This window comes from Pseudorca crassidens, chromosome 15, assembly GCF_039906515.1.
Source record: "Pseudorca crassidens isolate mPseCra1 chromosome 15, mPseCra1.hap1, whole genome shotgun sequence".
In the NCBI taxonomy this organism is placed as follows: Eukaryota; Metazoa; Chordata; class Mammalia; order Artiodactyla; family Delphinidae; genus Pseudorca; species Pseudorca crassidens.
In genome coordinates, this window is record NC_090310.1 from 10,496,358 (window position 1) to 10,523,201 (window position 26,844).

At 45.9% G+C, this 26,844-nt stretch overlaps 1 long non-coding RNA gene and 1 pseudogene across 1 annotated transcript in view; one reads left to right on the forward strand and one right to left on the reverse strand.

Annotated features, from left to right (window-relative positions):
* Positions 1-26,844, forward strand: part of LOC137206829 (uncharacterized) — a 407,706-nt gene that overhangs the window by 239,540 nt on the left and 141,322 nt on the right. The window contains exon 5 of the long non-coding RNA XR_010934841.1: positions 25,354-25,546. This is a non-coding gene — a long non-coding RNA (uncharacterized lncRNA). The remainder of the gene's footprint in view (positions 1-25,353; positions 25,547-26,844) is intronic.
* LOC137206484 (small ribosomal subunit protein eS27-like) lies at positions 9,737-10,002 on the reverse strand (annotated as a pseudogene).

A 26,844-nucleotide genomic window follows, 5' to 3' on the forward strand; every position in this document is an offset into this window, starting at 1 on the left:
TTCTGCTTTCAACCAGCAGGGAGTATGGCGCAGAGGGGTGGCCTTATGTGACTTACATTTAATGGGATCCTTAGGTTTGCTGAGTTGAGAATAGATTGCCAGGGACAAGGGTAGAAGCTGGGAGACCTTGAAAGCAAGCTGCTTCTCCACTGAGGGCTGCGCTTCTGGGGTTCAGCTATAGGCTCAGAGGAATACAGCCCACCTGGGGTTGTCTAAAAAGGAGTCTTAAGAGGCCTGCATGAGAGGTGGGCACTGAACTAAGTGGTCCACCGAGGAGGTGAGGCATTGCCCAGGTCGAGAAAGTACAGCAAGAGAACCCCACTGGGGATGTGCAAAACCTCCACAAATATGTCCTAGAAGAGGGAGGGTCACACCTGTGGCTCCCCCCAACCAGAGGGCCCTGGGACTGGACCACCTCTGCAGGGACCCATGGGATCCTGTCTATACTTCCCCTCTCCTCTATCCCCTGCTCTGACCCTGGAGGGAAGTGCAGCTGGGGAATAGAGGAGGGGGTGGAATGAAGAAGTAAGAGACTACCCCTCCCCACCACGCCAAACACACACCATACACTCCAGAAAGCTAGCCTGGTGGGCAGAGAGGAGGGGTTCTAAGTGGATCAAAGTATGAAGTATTGTTATTAGCCTAGACTTGACTGTAATAATGTGATTATTACACCAGGCAAGACGGTTTCAATACTGAGATGAGACTTCCTCTCACTGAAAGTGACTTGGAAGGCGACGGCAGAGTACTGCAGTGAGATCCAGGGATGGCAGGGACCAACTAATGCGGTAGCCACCAGCCACATGGGGCTATTTCCATTTAAATTAGTGAAAATTAAATAAAAGAAAAAACTCAGTTCCTTGGTCACATGAGCCACATTTCAAGTGCTCAATGGCCACCCATGGCTGGTGTCCACGCCACTGAGCAGTGTAGACCTAGAACATTTCCACCACCACAGAAAACCTTATTGGAAAGTGCTACTCTAGGGAGTGGGCTTGAAGAGCCCAACCATGGGAGAATGTGTGAAGCTTGGTTCTGCCCCCATTTTACTGAGTCTAGATGGTTCCATGTTAGTTAAATTTAACAGTTACTGAAGATTAGGGAGGGATTATTTATATTTAAGAAATAGAGAGCCTGTTAATATTCTGAAAGAGAAAGATATTGCAGAGAGGGAGAGAGTGGTGACGTGGGGGAGGGAGGGGTGATACAAAGGGCAAGGATGGTAACCGTCTGTCCTTCCAGGGGGAAATGGAATTGCAGGTGTGCATTTCCTTAATACTTAAATGTCTGTAAATGGAAACAATAATAACCAGGAATTGCACTCGCAATACCTCCACTGTACTTACAGAGCCTCAGGCAGGATATCTGACCCATTATTGTCGGCACACAGAGGGACCACGTCCCAAACCATTCATTTGAGTTCCTCTGCCCGGTCACCGTTTCTTCACTGCAACACTTGTATGGCATATGAAAACTGTATTTGTCTCTGCAGACACATCCAGAGAAAGGCTGTGTAGGCTCCCACGGGCTGTCCACCACAGAAGCTAAGAGAGCCTTTCCATACACGAATGCAAGTGTGTGCGCCCATGCTACACGACAGCCAGAGTAGGGGCACGAAGTCCTTCAATATTTACACCTCCAGGGCTCATAGGGTGAGGAGTGCGTGGCGGTAGAGACGGTAAACATGACCACGTCGGGATATCCAGTGGAAACACCCTCTGGCACGCAGGGACAGAGCACGGAGCTGCGGAAGGAAGGCAGCAGTGCAGTGCTCCACACCCAGAGCAAAGCCACTCTTGTAGAAACAGTCATCAGTGGAGGCCACGTCACAGGCTGCCTTGGGCAGAAGCAGTTTCCTTAGCTACGCTTTGGGTAAAGAGTCAGTGCTCAAGGTGCCTTTTGAGCCTGCAAATAAGCATAGAGGTAAGGTGATTCTGCAAAGCGTCACAAACCCCTAGATGAAGAGAGGGGCTCCTAGCCTGCACCGGCTTGGAACAAGGAAAGCATGGGACATCTTATAAAGGAGACACAGATGCGGGCGACACAATGAAAGAGGCAAGGGAGTAAAAAGGTGACTCTCGCATCCCCAATTAGCTGGGGGTCGCCATGTCTTCTCGCTGGAGAGATGGATTGGAAATGATTGTCAGGCTACCATGCTCCATATCTTTGTAGCTGGGGCTGAATTTAAGTCTAGGTTTGTCTGACTCTTCCTTCCACTAAACCAGGCACTTGAGAACTGGAAAGGGGAGAGGAGGGAGGGGAAGATTAATCTGGAGACTTGTGCTCCCATCTTTAGCTTGGTTTCAGTGTGATTCTGCCTTTAACTTAGCATTAAATGTAGTTTCCATTCCACACGTGGGTTCAACCCTTCTCAGTCAAACTTTCTCTCTTCTTTAAAAAGGCCTAAGTCAAAGGACCCCTCAGGGTTGTGAAGTGTGTGTCTGACCTTGGTGAAACAGCTCTGTTGTCATGGAAACTATGTATGGGAAGTGGACAAATCAGCAAGTGGCCCTACCCCACTCCCTTGTGTTTCAGCCAGGGGGCAAATGCCTCGCATAGGGGTCCCAGCTCTTTGCTTATTCATTATACAGCCTCGGACAAGCGTTTGCCTCTGTGCCTCGTTTTGTCAGATGAAGAATGTGGATAACGATCACAGCCACTTCTAGTGTTTTGCAGTGATTTACAGGAATCAGTTTGTGTCTGTGCCGGATAGGAGGTCAGTGCTCTCAAAATAGTAGCTCTCATTTGTACGTGATGACAGTCTCAACCCATCAACCTAGAGCTTCAGACTCCTGGGAGTGGCCTGTCTTTTAGCCTCACAGGCACCCACGGTTTGACATCTCTGAATAAGATGGGTAATTACACCGGGAGGAAGAAAATCAGAGCTCTAATGGGAAGGCATGATTTGGAACACGAACTCTGTGTCTGGAGCTGTCACACTGTTTTGGCAGTTGTACCGTGAACAACGGCGAAATCAGGGGCCGCTGGTTTGCTGCCGTGCAATGGTGAATTCCTAGCTTTGTTTGGAATTTCGTCTTGAACTGTAAGAAGGGAGGCAGTATGATGGGAAAGACCCAAGCTGTTGTGTTGCCTTTGCTCAGCTGCCGACCTGCGTATGCTCTTGATGTTACCTAACATTACAGGGGCCGGCTTCCCCATTTGCAAAATGGGTTGATAGGACCAGGTGGCCTCCCAGGACCCTTCTCGTCTGTGATTCTGTTACTCCGTGAAATAGAGAACACGGCTCCAACCCCCCCTTCCCTATGAGTGATGAGCTTTATTTCTTTATGGGGGAGGGGGAAGTGTGTGTATTTCTCTTACTTAAAGAGTAGTAGAATGCGGTGATACGAAACTGCTAGTATCCTTGGAAACAGAGAAGATGAAATTTTGAGTTCTTCATTTTTCACCATTTTGAGTTAATACACAAATGTGTGTAATCTTTTCTAAAATTTGACACTCTTTCCTAGCACTTACGGATTACATAAAGCAAAGATCTATGCCCGAAACTCTTGTCTCTGTAATATGAAAAATGCAGGGATATATCCACTCACAGCAGAAACATGTTACCGCTCTTATGTGGACCTTTCACTGGAAAGATTGACTGGGATTTGGACTCTTTTAGAGACTATAACACGATTTAGTAAGGAGTGGGTGCCCGTGGAGGATTGCAGAATCGTCTCAGGTCCAGACTTACATTTTGGGGCATGACAAAGGCTTGCTATCTGAGTGCTATAGACCCCACTCTGGGACCCTCAGACACCCTAAGATATCTCAGCATTTGGGGAATCTGTCCGGTGTCTGACACATAATTCTCTCCTCTGTGTCTCAGCTTTTCCCTGGACCTGTCTTTCACCTCCCTTGCTCCCCTTTGTCCAGTCCTGCCCTCTCCAGCCCTCACTCTAACCCCGGAAACCTCCACCAGAGTCCGCTTACCCAGGAGAGCTGAGAGCGTTCATCCACCTCATTTTTCTCTCATGCCTGAGGTGCTCTCTTTCCAATACCTGGGGTTGGGTAGGCAGTCTAGTCCAGCGGACACTGGGTTCCAGAGTAATAGGGCCACTGGTCAAGAGAGTGGCCTGTGGTTAGACCAGGGCTGAAGCTGAAGTACTGGGTGGACCATTTGTAGAGGAAACATGGTGATGGGGGAATATCTCCAATTGGACAGCATGCATAGCCTTGGGCAGACTGGTCTCTGGGGAGCAGAACTCTGGTCTCGGTTTGACCTTCAGGGGGCATCCTCCAGGATTCTAAGGAAAAGAGCTATGTTAGGTTATGTCTCCTCAAAAAGTTAGACATGTGGGACTTCCCTGGTGGTCCAGTGGTTAAGACTTCGCCTTCCAATGCAGGGGGTGCGAGTTCGATCCCTGGTCGTGGAGCTAAGATCCCACATGCCTCACGGCCAAAAAACCAAAACATAAAACAGAAGCAATGTTGTTAACAAATTCAATAAAGACTCTAAAAATGGTTCACATCAATAAAATATATAAAAGAATTTAGATTAAAAAAAAGGTTAGACATGGAATGATCACATGACTCAGCAATTCCACTCCTAGTAAATACTCAGAATAACTGAAAACAGATGTTCAAACAAAAACTTGTACATGAATGGCAGCAAATAACCAAAAGGTGAAGACGACCCAAGTGTCTATCAATGGATGAATGGATAATGCAATGTGGTATATTCATGCAATGGAGTACTATTTAGCCATGAAAAGAAGTGAAGCCCTGACACATGCTACAACACAGATGAACCTTGAAAACATTATGCTTAATGAAAGAAGCTAGATGCAAAAGGACACATATTATACGATTCTATTTGTATCAAATGTCCAGAAGAGGTAAATCTATAGAGACAGAAAGTAGATTAGTGGTTTCCAGGGGCTGGAGGGAGAGAGGAGTAAGAAGTGACTGCTGATGGGTATGGAGTTTGGTTGGTTTGTTTTTTTTTTGTCTTCGAACTATATAGAAATGATGGTAGTACAATGTTATGAATGTACTAAACAACACTGAATTATGCCATTTAAAACAGTTAATGGTTAATTTTATGCCATGATGATTTTACCTCAAAAAAAAAAAAAAAGATGCACTGAGAGACTAGTTATGTTACTGAAATGAGAACCCAGAATGAGGATCACACTAGGAATGGGTTTGGCTATGCAGATAACAAAAATCGTATTAACAGTAGCTTAAATAAATGAGTGTTTATATTTCTCACTCAGAAGTCTGGGGTAGGTGGCCCAGGAATGATATGATGGCTCAATGGTGACATCGTGAACCCACGCTCTCATTCTTCTGCTCCACTCTTCTTAATATGCAGGTTTTTTTTTTCTTTTTTGTATTCATGCTTGTTGCCTCATGATCACAGAATGGCTGCTGCCATCCCAGCCATTACATCCATGGAAGAGCAGGAGGAAGAAGTTGCAAAGAGTCAAAGGGGCAGTCCAGTCTGAGTCCAAGAGTCAGACTTTTAAAATAAGCTTTCTTGGAGGCTTCTTCATCAACAACAGAATTGGGTCAGGTGGTTGCCCATAGATCCATCAAAGAAGGTGACTTGGGAAAAAGCCAGAAGCATAGGGGGTTGGTTCGGTGAACTAATGACATCTATACAAAGATGGAAGAAGAAACCTAGAGCTTGAACCACACGGAGTGGGAGTGACCTGGAGGTCCTCATCTGCAGGAGCCTGGATCTTGCCATGGCAGGGTTGGCAGTGGTGAACTTTGACTTCAGGAAAGGTCAGCATTATTCAGAGCTTCAGCCTTCAGGGAAGGGGCACTGTTTTTCCCTGGGGAAGTCTCAGAGGGAACTTGACTTATTGATTTCAAAAAATTTTAAGTTTGGGTTTGCAATTGTGTTTTTAATTTGTTGTGTTTGATCCACGTTAACAATTAGAACACAAACTAAAATCCTTTAGCACTTAGTGGAAAGTAGGGAACTGATTTAGCAGCATAGTCACTGGAGGAAGGGAAGATGGACTGCTTGGGTAATTCCTGCCCCCTCAGAAGCCAGGGCAGAAAGAATCCTGAGCTCGGGGCTGGTGGCCCCAGCGAAGAGACGCTGGGGAGACTCAGCCACGAGATGCAGTCAGGGTGTCTGATTTCCTATACGTACTTACTCTGTGACCTTCTTGAAGCCAAGTATCGCATCTTATTCATCTCCATTTCCCCAGAGCCTAGCACGACTCTCAGCACATAGTAGCCCTCCGTTAGCATCCATTCATGTTTTTAAGATGAGATGAATCTTTTGACTCTCCATAAACATAGTCTCAACCCGGCATCCACAGTCCAGTCTTCTGTTCATTTCACTTTCCTTGGCAAGACCAGCTCTGGTGACAAGTGGAAAGCAGAGCTGTGTTTCTGTAAGAGCTTTTCTCAGCATGGTGACGATTCCCTCCTTGATCCCCCAGATGGGTTACTGTGGAAAAACACAGGCTCTGTGGTCAGAAAGCAGTAGCTTCCAGTGACTGGATTTGAAAGCCCATTGCAAACCTATGATGATTCAAGCAGGTGGCCCTGGCTTGAAGCCAAGTCAATCAAAGGAGCAGAGTATGAAGTGCATGACAGGCTCAGTATATGTAACAACTGAGTGTACAGTAAAGTGAAGGGAATGATTTTAGTCCATGAATTATTAACAGTTTGGAAATTAGACTTCAGGATGCCTTAAAGGCGTTATTTTAAAAACTCATAAGAATGTTAGAATAATATATATGTTGATTTTTTAGTTCCGGTCAAAGGCGGAATTTTAAAGATTGATTGGTGCATTTGACAATCTAAAATTTTAAAGTTTTAGTTTGGCAAATTACCACCATAAGCTAGAAAAAGAGCTTAATATGAGCTGGGGCATCTATCTGCAACATATATTACAGAAAAAGGTGTGATCAACTTAATATATTGAGTGTTAACAAATCACTAAAATAAAGAATGATTGCCCTGGTTATAAAATGGGCAAAAAAACCATAACAATTCACAAAAGAAGAAATGCAAATGGTAGGGAAATAGGAAAACAGGTCATTATCACTACTGACTAAGGAAATAAAAGTTTAGACAGGAGGTCATTTTTTGCACTTTTACAATTTTCAAAAATTGGCATTTTTGAAAAAGACAATGCCAGTGTTAGAGTTTGAGGAAAGAGGCATTTGCGTACACTGATTTAACCTAGTACAACCTTTTTGGAGTGTGATTTTACAATATTTTACTATATATACGTGTGCGTGTATATATATGTATATATGTGTGTGTGTGTGTGTATATATATGTGTGTGTATATATATTTGTGTATATATATATATATATATATATATGCCTAAAAATATTCTTATTTTTTGAGTCAGAAATTCCATCTGTAGGAATTTACCCTAAAGAACAATTCTGGATGCAGGCAAAGATTTATTTGCAAGGATATTCATTACATCATTGTTCATAATAGAAAGAAATTAGAAACAACCTAATTATCCAATGGTTAAATAGAATTTGGTACAGCAATGCAATGGAGAATTATGGGACAATGAAAAATAGTGTGGAACACAGGGAATCATGATTAGAATACATTAGAACACATTAGAAAGGGAAAAAGCAGATGTATAATAGTGTGTATGATTCCATTTAAGTGTGTATATGTGTGTGTGTGTGCACACGAGTATACGTAGAAGGAAAGGTAGTTATCTTCGGGTATCGTGGGTGACTTCTCAGTAAGTTTCAGTGTTTTTCATATACAGCGTTCACTCATGTCTGCAGGTTTAGAAACAAATATTTAATTTAAAAAAACCCTGAACTTAACTATTTATTAACTGTGTTATCTTAGGCAAATTACTTCACCTCTCTGAGCCTCAGTTTCGCATCGGCAAAATTTGCATAATAGTATCAATCTCTTAAAACTGTGGTGCAGAAAAAGTGGGATAATATATATGAAAACTCCTGATCCATATTAATCACTCAATAAACGCAATGCCCCTTATTTTCTCAGGGATATTCTCTCTCCCTTATCTAAACGTGTGCACAGGAGAGGTTCTGATATTAAGCTGTTCTATTTTACAGTGACTTTAAATTAATGTCTTTTTTTCTCCAGATGGACTTTATTCTAAGTCTGTGGGGTTTTCATTGTAAAATGAAAAGGTTTGTTTCTATAACTTTCTATTTAAAGAATAATTGCAGCCGTTTTCCAGTTTGCAGAAAAATTGAAGTCAGTGCCTAGGAATTTTTTCAATTTTCATTTTTCCACTCCAAAACCACATCAGAAACTTGTCCTTAAACATTTGTCTCTTGCTCCCAAAATGGTCATAGCAGAAACTCCCATGAATGAGAATCTGTATTAGCAAAGTCACATTTGGTTATTTGAACAGAGCAGGGTGTCTGCAAAGCAGATGCTGACGCTGTGGATGAAATCAGTATGGGAAACGCTTCATCGGAAGGAGCGTTCTCTCCTAGGTGGAGATGTGAAAGCTCCTGGTTTCTCCAAAGTTATAAGAGAATGGAGCAGGTACCCACCCTGGGGGTGGTCATTAGCCGGACTGACACCAATCCACCTGCCCAGCTTCACAAGGAGCCTGTAGGTCAGGTTTCTGGGGATGTAGTGTGTGACTGTTGCATCATGCACCTTGGGGGAAAACCAATACCCTGAAAAATCGACAGCTCTTTCTTTAAATTGAGCAATAATCCCTGGCAGAAATTAGACCAAATCGACAATTCCCATTGATTATGCTTTTAAAAATATCAAACTCCATTTTAGGAAACAAGACATTTCTCCTCCAGACTGTTTTGAAATGGCCCTTTGCCAGCTTTCTGTGGGTTCGTTAATAACCTCATCCTGGTATTGGTCAGGCCCACTTCTCGCAGGCCTGGCTCAGCCACGAACCTCTAGAATCCAGGTCTGTGTTCCTGGCAAACAGCTGCCTCTTGCACTTGAAAACTGATGGGGAGAAAAGTGGTCCCTGCAGTTCCTATCAGCCTTAAACAGAAACATCTGCTCCTCGGGAGCCTTTTGCTGGCTCGGTTTTCAGGGAATGCGTTCTGGGGATGGGCGAAAGCACTGTCTCCCCGCCCCGGTGACGCTGGCCAGAGGGAACTGCCCGCTGCAGGGGACTGTGGGCCCTGGGAATAGTCCACCTGCCAGGAAAAGGAAGCTCCCACCACACGTTTTGTAAAGCTTTAAAAGCACATATCTGGACTTAAAATATTGCCTGGTGGTGAAAAGTGCTCCTGAAAGAAGAGAGAGAGGGAGAGAGAGAGAGGGAGAGAGAGGGAGAGAGAGAGAGAGGGAGAGAGAGGGAGAGAGAGAGGGAGATGGAGAGAGGGAGAGAGAGGGAGAGAGAGAGGGAGATGGAGAGAGAGGGAGAGAAAGGGAGAGAGAGAGGGAGATGGAGAGAGAGAGGGAGAGAGAGAGAGGGAGATGGAGAGAGGGAGAGAGAGGGAGAGAGAGAGGGAGATGGAGAGAGAGAGGGAGAGAGAGAGAGGGAGAGAGGGAGAGAGAGAGGGAGATGGAGAGGGAGAGAGAGAGGGAGAGAGAGAGAGAGAGGGAGAGAGAGAGGGAGAGAGAGAGAGAGAGGGAGAGAGAGAGGGAGAGAGAGAGAGGGAGAGAGAGAGGGAGATGGAGAGAGAGAGGGGGAGAGAGGGAGATGGAGAGAGAGAAATCTGATTGAATCCAGGAGGTTTGAGTTTTTGTTTCTCTTTTTCTTTTTTTTTTTTTTAAATCCAAAATGTGTTTATTGGGATGGTTTCCCGTTCATCTTGATTCCAGGGGCTTTTAGCGCTGCTTCCGTCTGAAGGAGCCCCTTCTGTAAGCCTTGCTTTTCCTCCTGTAGGCTGGCAGAGGACGGTAGAGCAGCCAACACACAAAGCTACTGTCTGTGCGTGGCCAGAGACGGTGGTGATTTTATAGCGTCCTGGGCATTTCACATCCATGAAATAGGAATTGGGGCTCTGCACCAGGCGCTTCTTCTTATGTTTCCTCTTCTCTTCTGGAAAGGGATGAAGGAGATCCTTTGTGAGAGGCATGTTCTCGTGGGGAGGTCGTCACCGTTGGAAAGCTGTTTCTCTTTTTCTATCAGCCGAGCCACATGTGAAGATTTCTGGTGTGGAGGCGTCCTCCGAGACAGATGGTTTCCTTTTATCCAGCTTTATTTGTCATCCAACCACACTTCTCTGTGTTTAGGCACAGATTAAATAAGGTGATGTAGGTAAGAGGCCTCACCCAGAGCATGGATGCCCCTTCCTCCTTGGTATCTTCCGATGGCTCTTAGGACCCTAATTTCTTCCTTTCTTTTTGCTTTTGGACGAGGACACTGAGGCACCCAGAAATTAATGGTTTGTTAAAGTTCTCCTTTTGGGCTGTTAACGGTGCTTTGTTCCTGCATCCTTTGAAGGATTTGTTTAAATCATACAGATCGGGGCTTCCCTGGTGGCGCAGTGGCTGAGAATCCGCCTGCTAATGCAGGGGACACGGGTTCGAGCCCTGGTCTGGGAGGATCCCACATGCCGCGGAGCAACTGGGCCCGTGAGCCACAACTACTGAGCCTGCACATCTGGAGCCTGTGCTCCGCAACAAGAGAGGCCGCGATAGTGAGAGGCCCGCGCACCGCGATGAAGAGTGGCCCCCACTTGCCGCAACTAGAGAAAGCCCTCGCACAGAAACGAAGACCCAACACAGCAAAAATAAATAAATTAATTAATAAACTCCTACCCCCAACATCTTCTAAAAAAAAAAAAAAGTAATAGTCTCCTCAGCTGTAAACCAGGGACAATAGCGCCTACCTCATAAAGTCACTGTGCTCAATAATAAAAATAAATCATACAGACCATGGGCTGTGATCCTAACGCAACTTTATGTTTGCCTCCCTGTTCTGTGGGGCTAGGTCTTTCCCTGCCAGTCGACCTCTGGGCCAGGTAGGGAAGAAACACTCTCGTGGTCACTCTAAGTTATAAAACAGAATCCCAGTCCCACATGATAATAAAAGGTCACAACCTGAATTAAGGTCGATCAAACCCACGCTTCTATGTTGAGCCTGGTGCAGACAGGAAATCCGGGGACGGGGTGGGTGTCGTCTTGTCTCTTTCCCCTCTTCTTGCTTTTCCTTCTAGCCCTCCTGATCCTTCTACTACCATCTCCTGACCCCTGCATGGTTGGGGTCTGAGGAAGAAGAGGTAACGAGGGAGCCGCACAGCCTGTGTGCCTGGAACTTGAGGGCTGTGATGTCACACTTTCCGTCCCTGAAGAGGTTTAAGGGGGTCTTTCTCTTGGGGGCACTTTTGTGGGGTTTTCGCGTCTTCAGAGACCCTAATCTGATTTCTGAGGCCCTCTCAGCTATAGTTCCTTTGATGTGAGTGATGCATCTTCCTGTTGCTTACTCTTTACGTGACCGCTATACTTCCAGGGGTGCCTCTAGGTCTTTCTGTGGAGGTCCATTGCGTCTCTAAGTGGCTCTGCAGGATAGGATCTAAAACCCTACCTGGTCCGTGGGAGATGCCTGTATGTTTTGTCCTGTATGCTTTTTCGGCAGAGAAAGAACCCGACTGTCACCACGTTTCCTAGGGTTTGTCTATCAGGGACTGGCTCACTCATCTCTCACCCTTTGTGTTTCTCAGGTAGGAAACAGACACCAGCCCTTTATGTCTCCCAATTTAGGGGATATGTATTAAGTGCTTTGTTGGCTTCTGATGAAACCCCATAGCCCCCTTCTTGAAGCTCAAGGTGAAGTATAGACAACCCCCCCCAGCCCCAACCCTCGCCCTTGGTAGGGGCTGGGATTAACAACACAGCAGCTGGTTCTACAAGTCCTTTCTTAATCTCCTTTCCTTGAAGTCTCTGACATCAGGCTTGGATTAGGAGATAGTGTCCCTTCCCCTTGGAGGTAGGGCTGGGGTTGGGACTTAGCATAGCTTTCTCCCATAGCATAGCTTTCTCCCAAGAAGCTGTCTTCAAAAGTCCTCTCTTATCTCCAACTCTTAACCCTTGGTATGAGTGAGAGGTTTAGGAGCTGTTAAACTCCTAAAATTTAGATCGTTCTTTGGTAAATTCTGCATGTGGCTTGGGTCTCCTTTGGGATGTGATTTCTGTGGTCTTTGGTGCCTTGTTTGAGCACGTGCTGTCCTCTGGCTATACTGGCTTCCTGTTTCCCCACTTGCTTCTGAGCTCTTGGAAGGGGGATTTGGGCTTGGTTAACCTCTATCTTAACAACCATCACAGGGCCTAGCGCCTGGTAAGGGCTGGTGCATTCTTGCCGGACCAAGGAAGAGGTGCGACAAATTCTATTTCGCTCAATAACCAGTAATTTATTGAGCAAATAAATGATCAGAGCCTGGGCTCTATGCTGGTGCAGAGGGAGATATTATAACATATAGCACAGGGTGTGTTTTCAGAGGGCTTCCACACTACTAGTGATGACTTGTTATCGGATGCAAGAGCATCAGCGAGTGGCTGGTTCAAGGCTGGGGTAGGAAAAGCACAAGATGAGCCCAGAATATCTTGGTGCCAACAAGTAAGCAATTGCTTTAAATAAAACCACAGGGTCATGTCGAAAGGACACAGGAACCAGCGTGAAGGAGCTCTCAGGGACCAAATCTGAAACAGGCTGAGCAATGAAAGCAATGCTAGAAATGGATTATAATACATGGAGTAAAACCAATACCCAGGAGTCCACACCGGCATCCGTTAGTTGATCATTAAATACACAAACTGAAGAGGAGGGAAAGTGAATTCTTACAGTAGAATTCTAATTATCAAAGGTAGAAGGAAGGAACGCAGGCACACTCCACGGAAATAATTGCTTCAGGCAAAAATAACCAAAGGATGGTAAAATGAACGGGGAAAATGCATGATGAGAAACAGGGTATTCACATAATCTCAATGTATCTCCTTCCAAGATACTTACTAATTACAGAGGGAAGAGCAGTAACTTTACAGTGAAGCCAGCAGGTTCCAATTTATCAAGTGACCAAAGTTAAACTTACTGGGCTGAGATACATAATGACATCAGGTGTGTTCTGATCCGATGTACCAACTAGGGCATCCTCATTCACATCTGTGGTCCTTTTGCTGAAAAATACTGAATTTAGACATGAGGGGGCCTCAGAAAAATCCAAATTTGGGGACGTTCTACAAAATAACTAGTCAATACTCTTCAAAAATACCAAGGTCAGAAAAGACAAAGCCTGAGAACAGTCTCAACTGGGGGAGACACAACAACTAAATACAATATGGGATCCTGCACAGGGTCCTGGATCAGAAAAGGAACATGAACAAAACACTTGGACAAGTTTGAATAAGGTCTGTAGCTTAATTCCTAGCATGTGTCAATTTGGATTCCCTGATTTAGATCATTGTACTGTGGTTGCATAAGATATTAATATTAGGGGAGGGCAGATGAAGGTATATGGGGATTATGTGTACTATTGCTGAAGCTTTTTTAAAATGTCTGAATTTATTTCAAAATTCAAAGTTAAAAAATAAATTAAAATTTAAACGGTGAACTTTCCATAGTGACATTCACTGCCCTTTGCAACTTGCCCAGACTCCACACCCCTACCCTTCGTGAACCAGCATGAATAGCTTCCCAAACTCCAAGTGCAAGTGAAGACGTAGGTCTTATTTTCCCATGCAACGGCTTAAGAGCCAACATGCCTTATTTCTAGGAAGTCTGTATCTCTCTCTGAAGCTTGTCCCAATCTTGACTTTTTTGAGCATCACAATCCAAAATGGAGTTGGTTTAACCCCACATCCACATTCAGGATCGTCAGAGACTGCTGTTGCTTCTTAGGGCCACATGGTGTCCTCATTGTCACTCTGTCCTGCATAATCTCCCAGGCTGGGAGAGACCCCTGGGAATATCTGCCGCTTGGTTGGCTTTTGGTGGTTCTGGTAGAGAGATGCCCTGGTCTTGGGGTCAGACGGAGATGGTGGTGGGATGAGGCGTGAGGGGAGGGGAGGCCATCACTCCTCAACCACATGGATCCCTCACTCTCCCTCCCCCCTCATTCTGATGCTTCTGCCCCTGTACATGTGCTTCTCATGAGCCTTACCACCATTTCCCACCTCTGCATCCTTCGAGGCCCATCTCCAACCTCTTAACCCCTCTTTCATCCCCGTTTCTGAGGCCCTTCATTCTACATCTTAGGACAGTGTGTTAAGTTATTAGCATGGCTTGAATGGTGAGCTGTACCTGTAATCTATAATCCAGATATTTGTATCTGCACATCCTAGGTGTCTTTCCCTCCCTCTGTCTCCCCCACTCAGAGACATATGGTGAAGCAGAAACAGAGACTCTGAGAAAATACCTTCTTGGGTGTGGAAGGAAGATTCTCCCTGGAGAGTTTGCAGGGCTGTTTCCTGTTGTCTGGCCTGGGTGACCCTGGGCCTTGGGGAAGAGAGCATGGGAGGCCATGAGATGAAGAGGGAAAGGGTCTTAGAGGATGAGCTGGACAGTGGGTGGAGGTATGGCTGTCTTGTGTGGGACGGAAAGGGGACCCTTACCTCCTGCCCAGATGGAACTGAACAAACCTGGGAATTTCTTCCTGAGTTCTGAGCCTGAGATGGGGCACACGGGGCTCCATCATCCATAGGGCCCTCCTTTGCTCAGTGGATCAGGGCCTTGTGGAGAACAGGGGCTGGGTCTTTCCTCCGTTGCTCCCTGGGCATGGTGAGGGGTAGGGTGCTCGGTAAATATTGTTGAATTGCGCTGAGAGGCAGAACTGGGAATCAGGGCGCTCACTGAATTGGCTGGCCCCCCCTGCCAATGAATCATGCTCCCTTTTTATTGTTTCCTCCAACAAAGACATCAGAAGCTCACACAAAGGGGACCTGGGAACATGGAAAGCCCTCAGCTTCCTTCGGGATGGGCGTAAGCCCCCTCCTGGGGCTTGGAGCTGAGATGGGGGCTGCCAGGTGCTGCCCCATCTCTGGAGACACATGCCAGCTCTCCTCTGAGCGTTGCCAGTCAGTATAACATTTCACACTGCCATTGATTTTTATGTCTTCCTACACTAATTAGACATGTTATTACTAATCTTTGGTAATCACCACAAGAGGCTTGTGGAAAGTCTCCGAGATTTCAATCTAGATTAAAAATAAGAAACATTATCACCTCTGGGAAAATGCAAAGAAAGCACATGTTATTTTAATGTTTAAATCAATAAAGCTGTCCTGCTTCTGTTTTGTGCTAGTATTGAAATTTATAAAAATCCTGTTTAAGTTTCCTTCTGTCCATCTCATCCCCACGGGGCGCCCAATTGATTTCTCTGAGGGTATCTGACGGGGGCTACGGGGGAAAGACTGCCAAAGACCCACGTGCCTTAGGGCTTGACTGCGGAGACCTGGGGAGTGGCGGGGTGGGGGGAGGTTCAAGGGACCCAGTTTCCAATCCTTTATTTTGATTTCCATTGATTCCTCTTATTAAAGAAGCATTTGAATACACAAGAAAGAGAGAAAATCCTTTCTTCCTTAATTAATCTCTCTTCTGATGGTTAGATGGCAAACTTTAATTGCAAAACAACCTGCCTGCCCTGGGCAGATTAAATGATGGGAAGGACATGGAGTAGGGAGGGGAGGTGAACATCTTAACCGAGGTCCTGTCACTGGGGAGCAGAGAAAAGAAATGATCTTCGAAGGACGAGAACGCCATCTAGCCTATTCTCTCTAACAATTGAAACAAACGTGTTGACACAGAAAAAGAAATGAGCCTACTTTAATGTTCTGCAGAGACAGACTGTAATTTGTAATACCTCTGATCAGAAATTGAGACGCCATATGGACCTGAAGTGAAATAAAGCACAGTTAACTTTTTGCCAGGCATAGTGGAGAGGGAGGGCGGGGGACGAAACCCATCTCCATATGACATTGCCACAGCTATGTTTCTGGCATCAGAACGGGGACAGCTTGTGGACCCAGAAGGGTGCCATCGTGTACCACAACTCGGGAGATGGCCGGCTTTTCCGTGCCTGCTGTGTCTGCGGAGAGCTGTACCCGGCTATTTGCGAGGCCAAGGGGCGGGATGCACTTGGCAGCTCCACTCACCTGCCTGGGAGCCCCTGCTCCAGGCTCAGCTGTACCAGAGCGCCTGGTGCAGCAGAAGAGCCTACATGCCTTTTGGTGTGAGTCCAACTTTATTCCTGGGGGAAGATCCCCTTATCTCTGAAACCCCCAGGGCTGCCGCAGTGCCTGCACATGCTTCTGTTATTATGCCAGGCATGGTTTTCCATATCTGTTTCCCCTACCAGACAGTGAGCTCCTTGAGGGCAGGGGTTACCTGATAAAAATGATGATGGAAATAATTGCGATGATGATACCATCGTTCCTATATATTGAGCACCTACCATGGGCCAACTCTGATTTAGGCACCTTACTTACCTTTTCAGCAGCTCATCCGTTATCCCAACAAAGTAAGTTGCCTTAGTCTGCCTGGGCTGCTACAACAAAATACCACAGGCTGGCAGGCTTAGATAACAGACATTTATTTCTCACAGTTCTGGAGGCTGCAAGTCCAAGATCAGGGTGCTGGCAGATTCCTTTCATTGTGAGAGCCCTCTTCCTGGCATACAGGCAGCTGCATTCTTTCTGTGTCCTCACTTGGGAGGGAGAGAGAGAGAGAGAGAGAGAGCAAGTTCTCTGGTCTCTTCTTATAAGGGTGCTAATCCTGTTTTGAGGGCTCCATCCTCCATAGCAGTAAGTATCATTATTGTCATCTATTAATAAAGTAATTGAAGTTTAGAGAGCTCCAGGGACTCTCCTGAGGCCACTTAACCATTGGGTGGCAGAATTGGAACTGAACCCAAACTTTCCACCTCCGACGCTGGTCCTTTTCCCTCCTGGCCTCACTGTGTCCTAAGCTGAGCCCAGGTCCCTGGGTGCTCAGTGATGTTGCTTGAAAGATGGAGTGTTTTATTTGCTTCTGTGACTTCTGTCTGCTTATGAGACTTCTGTCTGCTTATGATTGTGACCAGGTACTGTAACTCCCAGCTCCAGTGAGGTCCCCCTGATGGAAAGACTCTAGTGACCCCCCCCAGACTTTTTCAGTGAATCCTAGTCTCACTCAGAGACTCAATCACCTCTCTTGACAAGGAAGGGGAGGCAGCATTCATTAGACTTACCATCAGCCAGGCGCTTTTTGTATTTTATTTAAATTGCCGGCATCGTCGTCATAACCTATTTTTACAGAGGAGGAAAGTCTCAGAGAGGTCAAGTGAGCGACGTGTACAAGGTCTTGGTAGCTGGCAAGCAGCTAAGCAGTGACTGCAACCAGGGCCGTGTTATTATGATTTGACAACAACGCCTTCATTAACCTCCGGGGCATTTTGTCAGACGACGGGGTGGGGGGGGCGGGGGGAGGTTCCAGGCTCCGTAAGAACCAGAGGACCCCACCCCTCCCCCCTGCAAGTTTATCAACTTGAGTCTTACTTTCCTAGCTGTTGCTTGGACAGCCTGGTGGCATCCAACTCAACATACATGTGCTCATGCAACTAAGTTCAGGCCAATAGGACGTGAGTGGAAGTACCTCCAACCTCAAGCAGTTTGCCCCAAACTTCCTCAATTTCCCTGTTCTTTGGTTAAATGTATATGTGGAAATGCAGCAGCTTCAGGCCCAAGATTGAAGATAAGGGCTTGGGTCCCTGAGGGACCTCGTGGCACAGATCCTATCCACCCTTCCTGGACTGTTACATGGAAGAAAAATGCCCTTCTATCTCGTCAAAGCCACAGGATCCAGGGGTTTCTTGTGCAGCAGCTTGCTTGGTCATTTCCCTTACCCCTCCCCTGCCTGTGGCGATGGCTCCATTCAAGCTTGATGACCTTCTTTGACGTGACCCCTCTCTCTACTCCTGCCCCCTACAGGCGATGTTGAGACAGTCAATCACATGAAATTCTGAGACGATGGAAACATCCAGAAAATGAAATGTTTGCCATCTCAGTGCATAGGAGGAAACCAGGATGTGTTGAGCACTTACTAATTTCAGACACTTTACTAAACTTCATGACTAATTGTGTTACTTCAATATTACTCTTTAAAAAAATTTTAAAAGTTTTTTATTGAAGTATAGTTGATTTACAATATTGTGTTTGTTTCTGGTGTACAGCAAAGTGATTCATATATATATATATGTATATTCTTTTTAAAGATTCTTTTCCATTATAGGTTATTACAAGATATTGAATATAGTTCCCTGTGCTATACAGTAGGTCCTTGTTGTTTATCTATTTTATATATAGTAGTGTATATTTTAATCCCAAGCTCCTAATTTATCCCTTCCCCCTTTCCCCTTTAGTAACCATAAGTTTGTTTTCTATGTCTGAGAGTGTTTCTGTTTTGTAAATAAGTTCATTTGTATCATTTTCTTTTAGATTCCGCATATAAGTGATATCATATGATATTTGTCTTTCTCTGTCTGACTTACTTCACTTAGTATGATAATCTCTAGGTCCATCCATGTTGCTGCAAATGGCATTGTTTCATTCTTTTTTATGGCTGAATAGTATTCCACTCTATATACATACCACATCTTCTTTATCCATTCATCTGTCCATGAACACTTAGGTTGCTTCCATGTCTTGGCTATTGTAAATAGTGCTGCTTTGAACATTGGGGTGCATGTACCTTTTAGAATTAGAGTTTTCTCTGGATACCAATGTCACTCTTCAATGACCTTTGAATAGAGTTCACACTTGGCTCCCTCCAAGCCTTTGTGAATAAGACAAGATAGAGCTAAAGCATCATGTTGGTGCAGGAAAGCACCAACAGATGCTTGAGTCCAACGAATGAGACCTCCTCATCTCCTTGTGTGCCCACCCCTCCCCCTCTGCTGTCACCTCCCACTGTTTTTACCATTTCTTCCCCCTGTACATACATGGCTTTGCCCTTGCAGGTGCCACTGCCTGGAATACCAGTGGCATCTGGTCTACCAGAAGGCCCTAAGTCGTCCTTTGAGACAAGCTCAACACTGTTCCTCCGTGAACTCTCCCTCCCTCCCCCGCTCTCCAGCACAGCTGTTTTGCCCCATGCTTAATGATTCTGTGATGCAGATTCTACTACACGAGCCAGAGAGCTGCACTGCGGCTCTCTGCTATCCATCCCATGCTAGAATACAGGCTCTCCCAAGGCAAGAGCCTCATCTCATTCATTGCTTTGTGTGTGTCCGAGCACAGTTTTTGGCTCCTGGGAGGGTCTCAGTGAATACTGAATGAAATTGGAATCCTAACAACACCCCATTTGTAATTAGAAAATCTGACTCAGGGACATTCTGACTTTCCCAGAACAAAGGTATTTAGTAAGTGCCAGACTTGGGTTTGGAGCATAGATCTGTCTGATGCCCAAATCCATGCTTTTTACATCACCTTACAACTGCCTTTTGATATCCCTACCAAGTAGAGAATGATTTCCTTTCAGAAGGAGGGATTTTCTGGATTAAAGGTGTCTAGACATCTCTCTCATCTAAATGCGGATTTATTCAGAGCAAAGGAGGATCTCCCTGACTGGTGGTAAAACTGAAGTAAAAAGCAGCGGCTGTCACTCTCCAACAGCCTCATCTGTACAGCTGCCTGGACCTGTGGTTCTCACGTGAATTTGTCCTCCCTCCCTCCCTCCCTCCCTCCCTCCCTCCCCTCCTTCCTTCCTCCCTCCCTCCCTCCCTCCCTCCCTTCCTTCCCTTTTTAAGGACTGTGCACAGAATGGGGCTTCCCCTTTGGCAGTTCTGGTCTGGGGAAGGTGAATTTATTTGAGGTCATTGGCCACAGAGAGTGTCTCTTGCTGTGGCCGCCATCTGGGGACTTAGCAGGTACTGTCTGAGCTGTATTCAGTGCTCCAGCAGGTGGGCCTGTGGCTAGGTGGCTGCCACCAGCTTTGTGTTTGGAGTGCCTGGAAGTCAGGAATGGATTTTTCTTCCAGTTCTGACTTTCTTTTTCCCAGCAGATGTTGATTTCAGTTGGCCCAGGGTCCAGTCCATCCAACCCCCTGGTGTTCCAGTAAGCTCTCTACTTCCTCAACCAGCCTGCTCGAAGGTTTCTCTAAAGCTTTGCCTTTGTTCTTTCTACCCTCAGCCCCATCCTTCCAGCTTTCTCCTGTTGTCCCTCGGGGCTGGAATGTCAGACACAGGACATCACTGAGGAGGTATAAGGCAGGGCACTCTGAGCGATTAAAGCACCTCAGGATTTCCCAGAGGACACACCTCACTGTGGCCCTTACGCACTGTCAGTTTTTCATCCCGTGCTAGCTTATGAGCTCTCTGAAGGTAAGAGGGTTCTTGTTCATTGCTTTGTGTGGGTCTCAGCAGTGTTCCTGGCACCTCAAAGGGCACCAGTGAATCCTGGATGATAATTTTCATCCTAACACCAATCCTATGAGACCCACATGACTATCCCTATTTATATGCTGGCCTTTGAACTGTGGCCTCTGGGGAGGAAAGGAAGCTTGGACTCATTCCCAGATATAATTATCTCTCTAAATTCTCATGACAACCCTTTGAGAAGGCACTTTACTTGTGCAGTTTTTAAAAATCAAGAAACCAAGGTTTAGAGAGGTTGAAAGTCCCCCAGCTATCGGTGGCCAAGCTGAGAGATTGGAACCCAGCTCTGGCCGATGTCAGAACAGTGCCCTTCACCACACTGACTCCCTCCTCTGCTACCCCAGCCCGTGTTTCCAGAGCTTCTGATGCTCTGATTCCCTTGCATGGGGCCCTGAGCCGAGGGCTCCCGTGAGAATATGTATCCAAGCATGAGAAGCAGAGGCGTTAAAAGAAGGCTGTTGCGAAATTTATTCTGATGCCAAAAGGGGGTCTTGAGAAGGATTTAAAGAGCAATTGTGCCACTCCTTATCCCCCACTGATAAGCTGCCTGCGAACTGTAACATAGGCAGCATGTAATGAATAAGAAAGAGATTTATTAGCTTGTGTCATATTCGGTTAAGTACTTTCTACGTAAGACGAGTATTTCACTTGTACGTATTACATTTTCAATGGGTTTTCAATCATTTTCAATCCATTATTTTTAACTCCTTGGATTATATTGATGGTAAATTAATTACAAGCCCAAACCCCATATTGTCCAATTATAATTTAATTCATTTGAGCTCCTCTCTTTGAGTTTGGATAAAAAGCGAAAGCACTTTAGAAAATCGTGTCATTTCCTCTAGAATCCTGTCGTTGTGTTCCATGTTTCCATGATGGTTTGAAGAAGGGTTGAGGATTCAGCAGAGTGTTGGGGGTTGGCTGGCTCCCAAGGTGACACCATGCAGGGTAGCCAGCAAGCCTAGGTTCAGATCTGGATTCAATAACCTGTTGGTTTTTGTAACCGTGGAGAGGTTACACAATCTCTCTGCGCCTCTGTTTCCTCATCTGTAAAATAGGGTTAGTGACAGAGTCCCTACTGCATGGGGCTATTCTGAGGGTTAAACGAGTTACTATAGCTAGCCCCCCTGGAACACACAGTGAGCCCTGAATAAGTGTTGGCTGTATTTATCATCATTGAGCTCTAGGGGAAGAATGGCAGGTGGGTTTATGTCATGAGCCAATTCCAATCCATGAGTGGTGATTTTCTGGAGCTCTGTGTGAAGGCAGACCCAAAGGCCCAGCTGATCTCAGGCTAGAGAGTGCAGGGATCAATTAGAGATGTCTGCCATGGGTGCAGCTGTTAGGAGAGGTGACAAGTAAGGCCCTGGCTCTGTTAGGGCTGGGGCTGTGCTTGCTTTAATCCCCCCTCTATTCCTAGTATCCTGCCCAGCTCTTGGCCCCTGCCAGTCCAGGTGGTGTTAACAATGAGCCCTCGTACCTAGCCGTGACTGAGGCCAGCCCTGCCCTGGATTCCTCAGTCCCTGAGCCAACCAAGCCCTTTTCTCTGCTTCAGTCAGCTTGGGCTGGGTTTTCTGTCCTGGAGAGCAAAAGATTTCCTTTTCTAATTTTAATTTTTTGCATTTTTCATGCCTATTTTATTTAGTTCAACTTATTTTAATTGTACAAGTTCCATGCTCACGGTACAAACATTCTTACGATTATTATTCAGCCTTGAAAAAGGAAGGACATTCTGTCAGTGTGACAACATGCATGAACCTTGAGGACATTATGCTAAGTGTCACAGAAAGCCAAATGTTGCACAATTCCACTTACGTGAGGTCCCTGGGGTAGTCAAATTCACAGAGACAGAAAGCAGGATAGCGGCCAAGGCCTGGTGGGGTGAGGCAGAAGGGGAGTTAGTGTTTAGTGGATATAGTTTTAGTTGGAGAAGAGGAAGAGAATTCTGGAGACGGATGGTGGTGATGGTTGCACGACAACGTGAATGTACTTAATGCCGCTGAAGTGTGCACTTAGAGATGGTTAAGATGGTACACTTTGTGTTATGTATATATGTATAGTTTTTCTTTCTTTTTTTTTAACTTAGGTACAACTGATCCCCAATGCTGTGCTACTTTCAGATGTACAAAAAAGTGATTCAGCCACACATATACCTCTATTAATATCTTTTTTTTTCCAGATTCTTTCTCATTATAGGTTATTACAGGACACTGAAAATAGTTTTCTGTGCTCTACAATAGGTCCCAGTGCGTGTATGTGCATATGCTAATCCCAAACTCTCAGTTTATCCCTCCCTCCACCTCCTCTTTGGCAACCACAAGTTTGCCTTCCATGTCTGTGAGTCTCTCTCTGTCTTGCAAATAAGTTCATGTATATTACTTTCCTAGATTCCACATGTAAGTGATATCATATGGTATTTGTCTGACTTACTTCACTTAGTATGATAATCTCTAGCTCCATCCATGTTGCTGCAAGTGGCATTATTTCACTCTTTTTTATGGCTGAGTAATATTCCATTGTATATATGTACCACATCTTCTTTATCCACTCATCTGTGGATGGACACTTAGTTTGCTTCCATGTCTTGGCTACTGTGAACAGTGCTACTCATGTTATATTAAACGTCTAGGGGACAAGGTGTAAGGACACAGGACTGGCTCCATTCTCTTCGGGGCCAATCAATTTCCAGCGCCCTGGGCCAGCTGATCATCTCTGATCCTCCTGCTTTTTCCATGTATTCCTGCTGTATCCCTACTTTCTCCTGCTGTTCCTTCTGCTGGAATCTCTTCTCTCCTTCCTCACCGGCCTCCCTCCCATGCACCTTCCGGCCTTACTCTATTGTGGCTGGGTATGTTCTGCTCACGTTAGGTGTCCGCATGGAGGACCTGGTCTGCAAGGCTCTTTCTAGACTTGGAGCTTTCCCAAGGCCCCGTGAGTGTGTTGTTTGCCTCTACGGCTCTCAGACCCAGACAGAGCAAGTGTCAATCATTCACTGGAGACCACCTTGCCACAAGCAGACAGCTTTGGTGGTGCCCATTGAGGTGCCCCGACCGCAGGGAGCAGTCATTTCCCAAAAGGCTTCTCCTTCCCTTCTCTCCAGTACGTGGTTTTTGAGATTCCTGGTGGTGCACATGGGTGGACTGGGTTGTTTTCCTGCAGTTTGACAGTGATAAGAGCTGCCAGACTGCCTGAGCTGCTCTGGTCTGAGCTGGGCTCTTAATCTCTCCATTACACCTGGCTCAGCCTGGCGTGGACACAGGATGCCCTGGCCTGGGACCAAGAGGACGTCGGCAGCAGTAAGCCTGACGCCGGAATGGAATGAAATCACACGCTTATTTTTTTCATCTTTTCTTCCCCTGATGTCACCGGCAGATGGAGAATGCTTTCACTGTTTCCCTTTCCCTCTTTTTTGGCAGGAAGCTGCTTTCCCACTAGACCACCAACTAAGATGGAGTAAGAGAAAAACAGAACAGAAAAGCAGAGAAAGAAAAATGGAAACAGAGGAAATGAGAAGGCAAAAGAACTTGAGGGCAAGACACAATGGGTGGCTGAGATTCTGGGCCGGGATTAGAAAAGGATGCTTCTTTATGGGACGGACCCTTGTACTAAGAGTCAATTGGATCACAATATACTCTAAAGAAACATCCTACATTATTCCATCCTGGGATGAGAGGGAAGGATCTATTGTCTGACCATGAGACCTGTCTCCCAAGTCCATGCATCCCTTGAGGGTGCCTGCAAACCACAGCATTCCGTTCATTCAACCTGCTGTATAATGAGATTTTCCTCTCTACTTTGTCTTAATTGGTGGAGTGTCAAGGAACAAAGCAAATATTTGTGCAGCTCAAATGCTGCTCTTGTGATTAGAAGGTAACATCTTTCAACGTCCATGTCTGAATTGCAATACACAGGCAGGGGAGTCCATTTGCTGTGGGATCAATAGATGTGGTCTCAGTTGGCAGAGACCTGGAGGCTTTCTTTTGAAAACAGGAAGATGCAGGACAGCTCTCGATGCCTAGCTCAATTTAACATGGCAACTGGGCAGTGGTTTTGTTTCCAGGTTGATTGCTTTTCAGCTCAAGAATAATAAAAACCTTCCTGATATCAACCAGCTCAGTGTTAATCTTGCAGAAACACAAGAATCTAAAACGTGGTCCCTGCTGCCTGGAGTGCTTCTTCTGCTGGTCAGCTCTTAGGTATCCCGTGAAGTCTTGGCATGAAAACCTCCTTCCACTGTCATATGGAGGGAACCTCTGTCCTCCACACATTCTTGGTGCTAACACTCTCTGCCGTATCTGGGAGGTGACATTAACCACGTTGAACCGTAGTGCCCACTGCATTTTTTTTGGATGTCATATTTTTTAAGTTTCTTTGGTTGCACATTATAAGAACCCACTTGAGCTAGATTAAGACCTAGAGGAAAATTTATTACAAGGACGTTTAGGTGCTTTCAGAGTTCAGGGAAGGAATTCAGTCAACACTTAAAAAGCAACCAAACAGAATCTAACAGCAACCAAAACTGGCTTTCTCTATGTATTGCTTTTTTTGTGATTCTATTTTCTTTGCTGATTAGCTTCTTTTGCTTCCCTATCCCCATGTCAGGTGGGAGGTGGGCCCCCCATCACTCCAGAGTCCAGGCAGCTCTAGCCATTTGTCAAGGCCACAGAGTCTATATTAGTTCCCTAGGGCGGCCATAACAAAGTACCAAAATTGAGTGGATTAAAACAACAGAAATGTGTTGTTTCCCAGTTCTGGAGCCTGGAAGTCCAAAATCAGGGTGTTGATTTCTGTCTGAAGTCTTTAGGGGAGAATCCTTCTTTGTTTCTCCTAGATTCTGGTGTTTGCCGGCACTAGTCTCGTAGACGCCTCCCGTCATCACATGGCCATCTTCTCTGTGTGTTTTCATGTCATCTTCCCTCTGTGCCTGTCTGCCTATGTGACCCAACTTCCTGTTTTTATAAGGACACCAGTCATATTGTAATAGAGCCCACCCTAATGACCTCATTTGAACTTGATTACCTTTGTAAAGACCTTATTTCCCCAAAAGGTCACATTCTGTGATAACTGGTGGTTAGAACGTCAACTATTTTTTTTTTGCAGGGGGCAGGGGGCACAATTCCATCCATAATGCAAATCCAGCTGTGGCTGTCTGGAAGGTCCTGCCCATGGACTGGGCAGACAGGATACCCGTTATGTGGCCTCTGAGCTGGGGCTGCTGCTACACACAACAGAGTTCGCACCAGCCCTTGATGAGGTCAAAGATTACATCAGTTGCAGCTTTGCCTGGAAAACAGTAAGTGCTTAATTATGAGCTAGCATTTATTAAACCCTTATAGTAAGCCCTGTGTATTCCTAGCCAGTTACACTATGAAGTCACTTAATCTTCAGGCGAGCTCTGATAGATATTCCTTTTATCCACATTTTATAGAGGAGGAAACCGGCTCAGGAGGAAGTGAGCGGGCTGGGACCTTAAGCCAGTGGACGTGGTGACCGAGCCTCTGCGCTTATCCACAAATTAGATGAATTGATCTTGAGCATTGACTAGAGGCAGGACTGGTGAGAGGAGGTTGCTTTCTAGGTAGGGATGGTCAGGGAGGAAGACAGATACCTTCAAAGGTTTCACTTGCAAAACCAGGCAGCTTGCTTAGACTTTCTAGTAGTGATGTGCTTTACTTGTACTTTGTGGTTCAACATTGAATACAGGACACTGTCTACAGCAGGCTGAGAGCCCTTTACCACTCATACAGGAGGGTTTTGGTACCATGAGGAACATGTGTCCTATTCTCCCCCCTGCTCTGTTTGTCTCTGGGGTCTGAACTCTCAATTCTGTTGCTATGTTTCTCCGTAGGCTCTTTTTGGAAAATCCAAGGGTGTCAGTACCTCCCTTGCCACCCTTCCCCAGTCCTGCCCTTCCAGGGGGTGTTACTAAGGCTTCCTTCCAAAGGCTCCTTGGTTCCTGAACCAAGCTTCATCAGGGCAGACCGGTCACTAACAGCCACAGCCTGCCCTGGGGTGGGGCTTGGAAATCAGAGCTGGGGTTTGGCTGTTTCCTCTTCCTGAAGTCCAACTCCTGAGCCTCATATTCTAGTTCCAAATGGGGGTGGTGGCCCTGCTTGGCTGGATACTGATAGCTGATCTGTCCTCTTTCCTGGAAAGGAGGAGATAGGAAGGATGCCCCTTGTTACCTGGTCACTGATGGGGTCTTCTGATGGATAGGATGGTTGTCTACAAGCCTGAGGGGCTCACCCACTTACTCTGGACACTAGATGCCGCCACTGGATGGGACACTCTACTACCAGGGCCTTCAGTGCCCACTGGCACTTGTCGTGACTTGGAAAACATGCCTGGAGCCCCAGGGGCTCCCTTGGAACTAGCCTATAGGGCTAGATGAGCTTTGCCACTTCTGGTCCCACCCTCAGTGCTGACCACCGACTTCATACCTTCCTGGCTTCTGCTTCTTCTACTTCCTAGGTCTGTGGCCTTTGGATATAAGTTAATTTTCTCTTTACTGGTTGAAGTTCAGTCTGGGAAGCAGAACTAGATGTATGTGGAAGAAGGGGTAAATTATAGAAATTATACTTTAGATCTAGA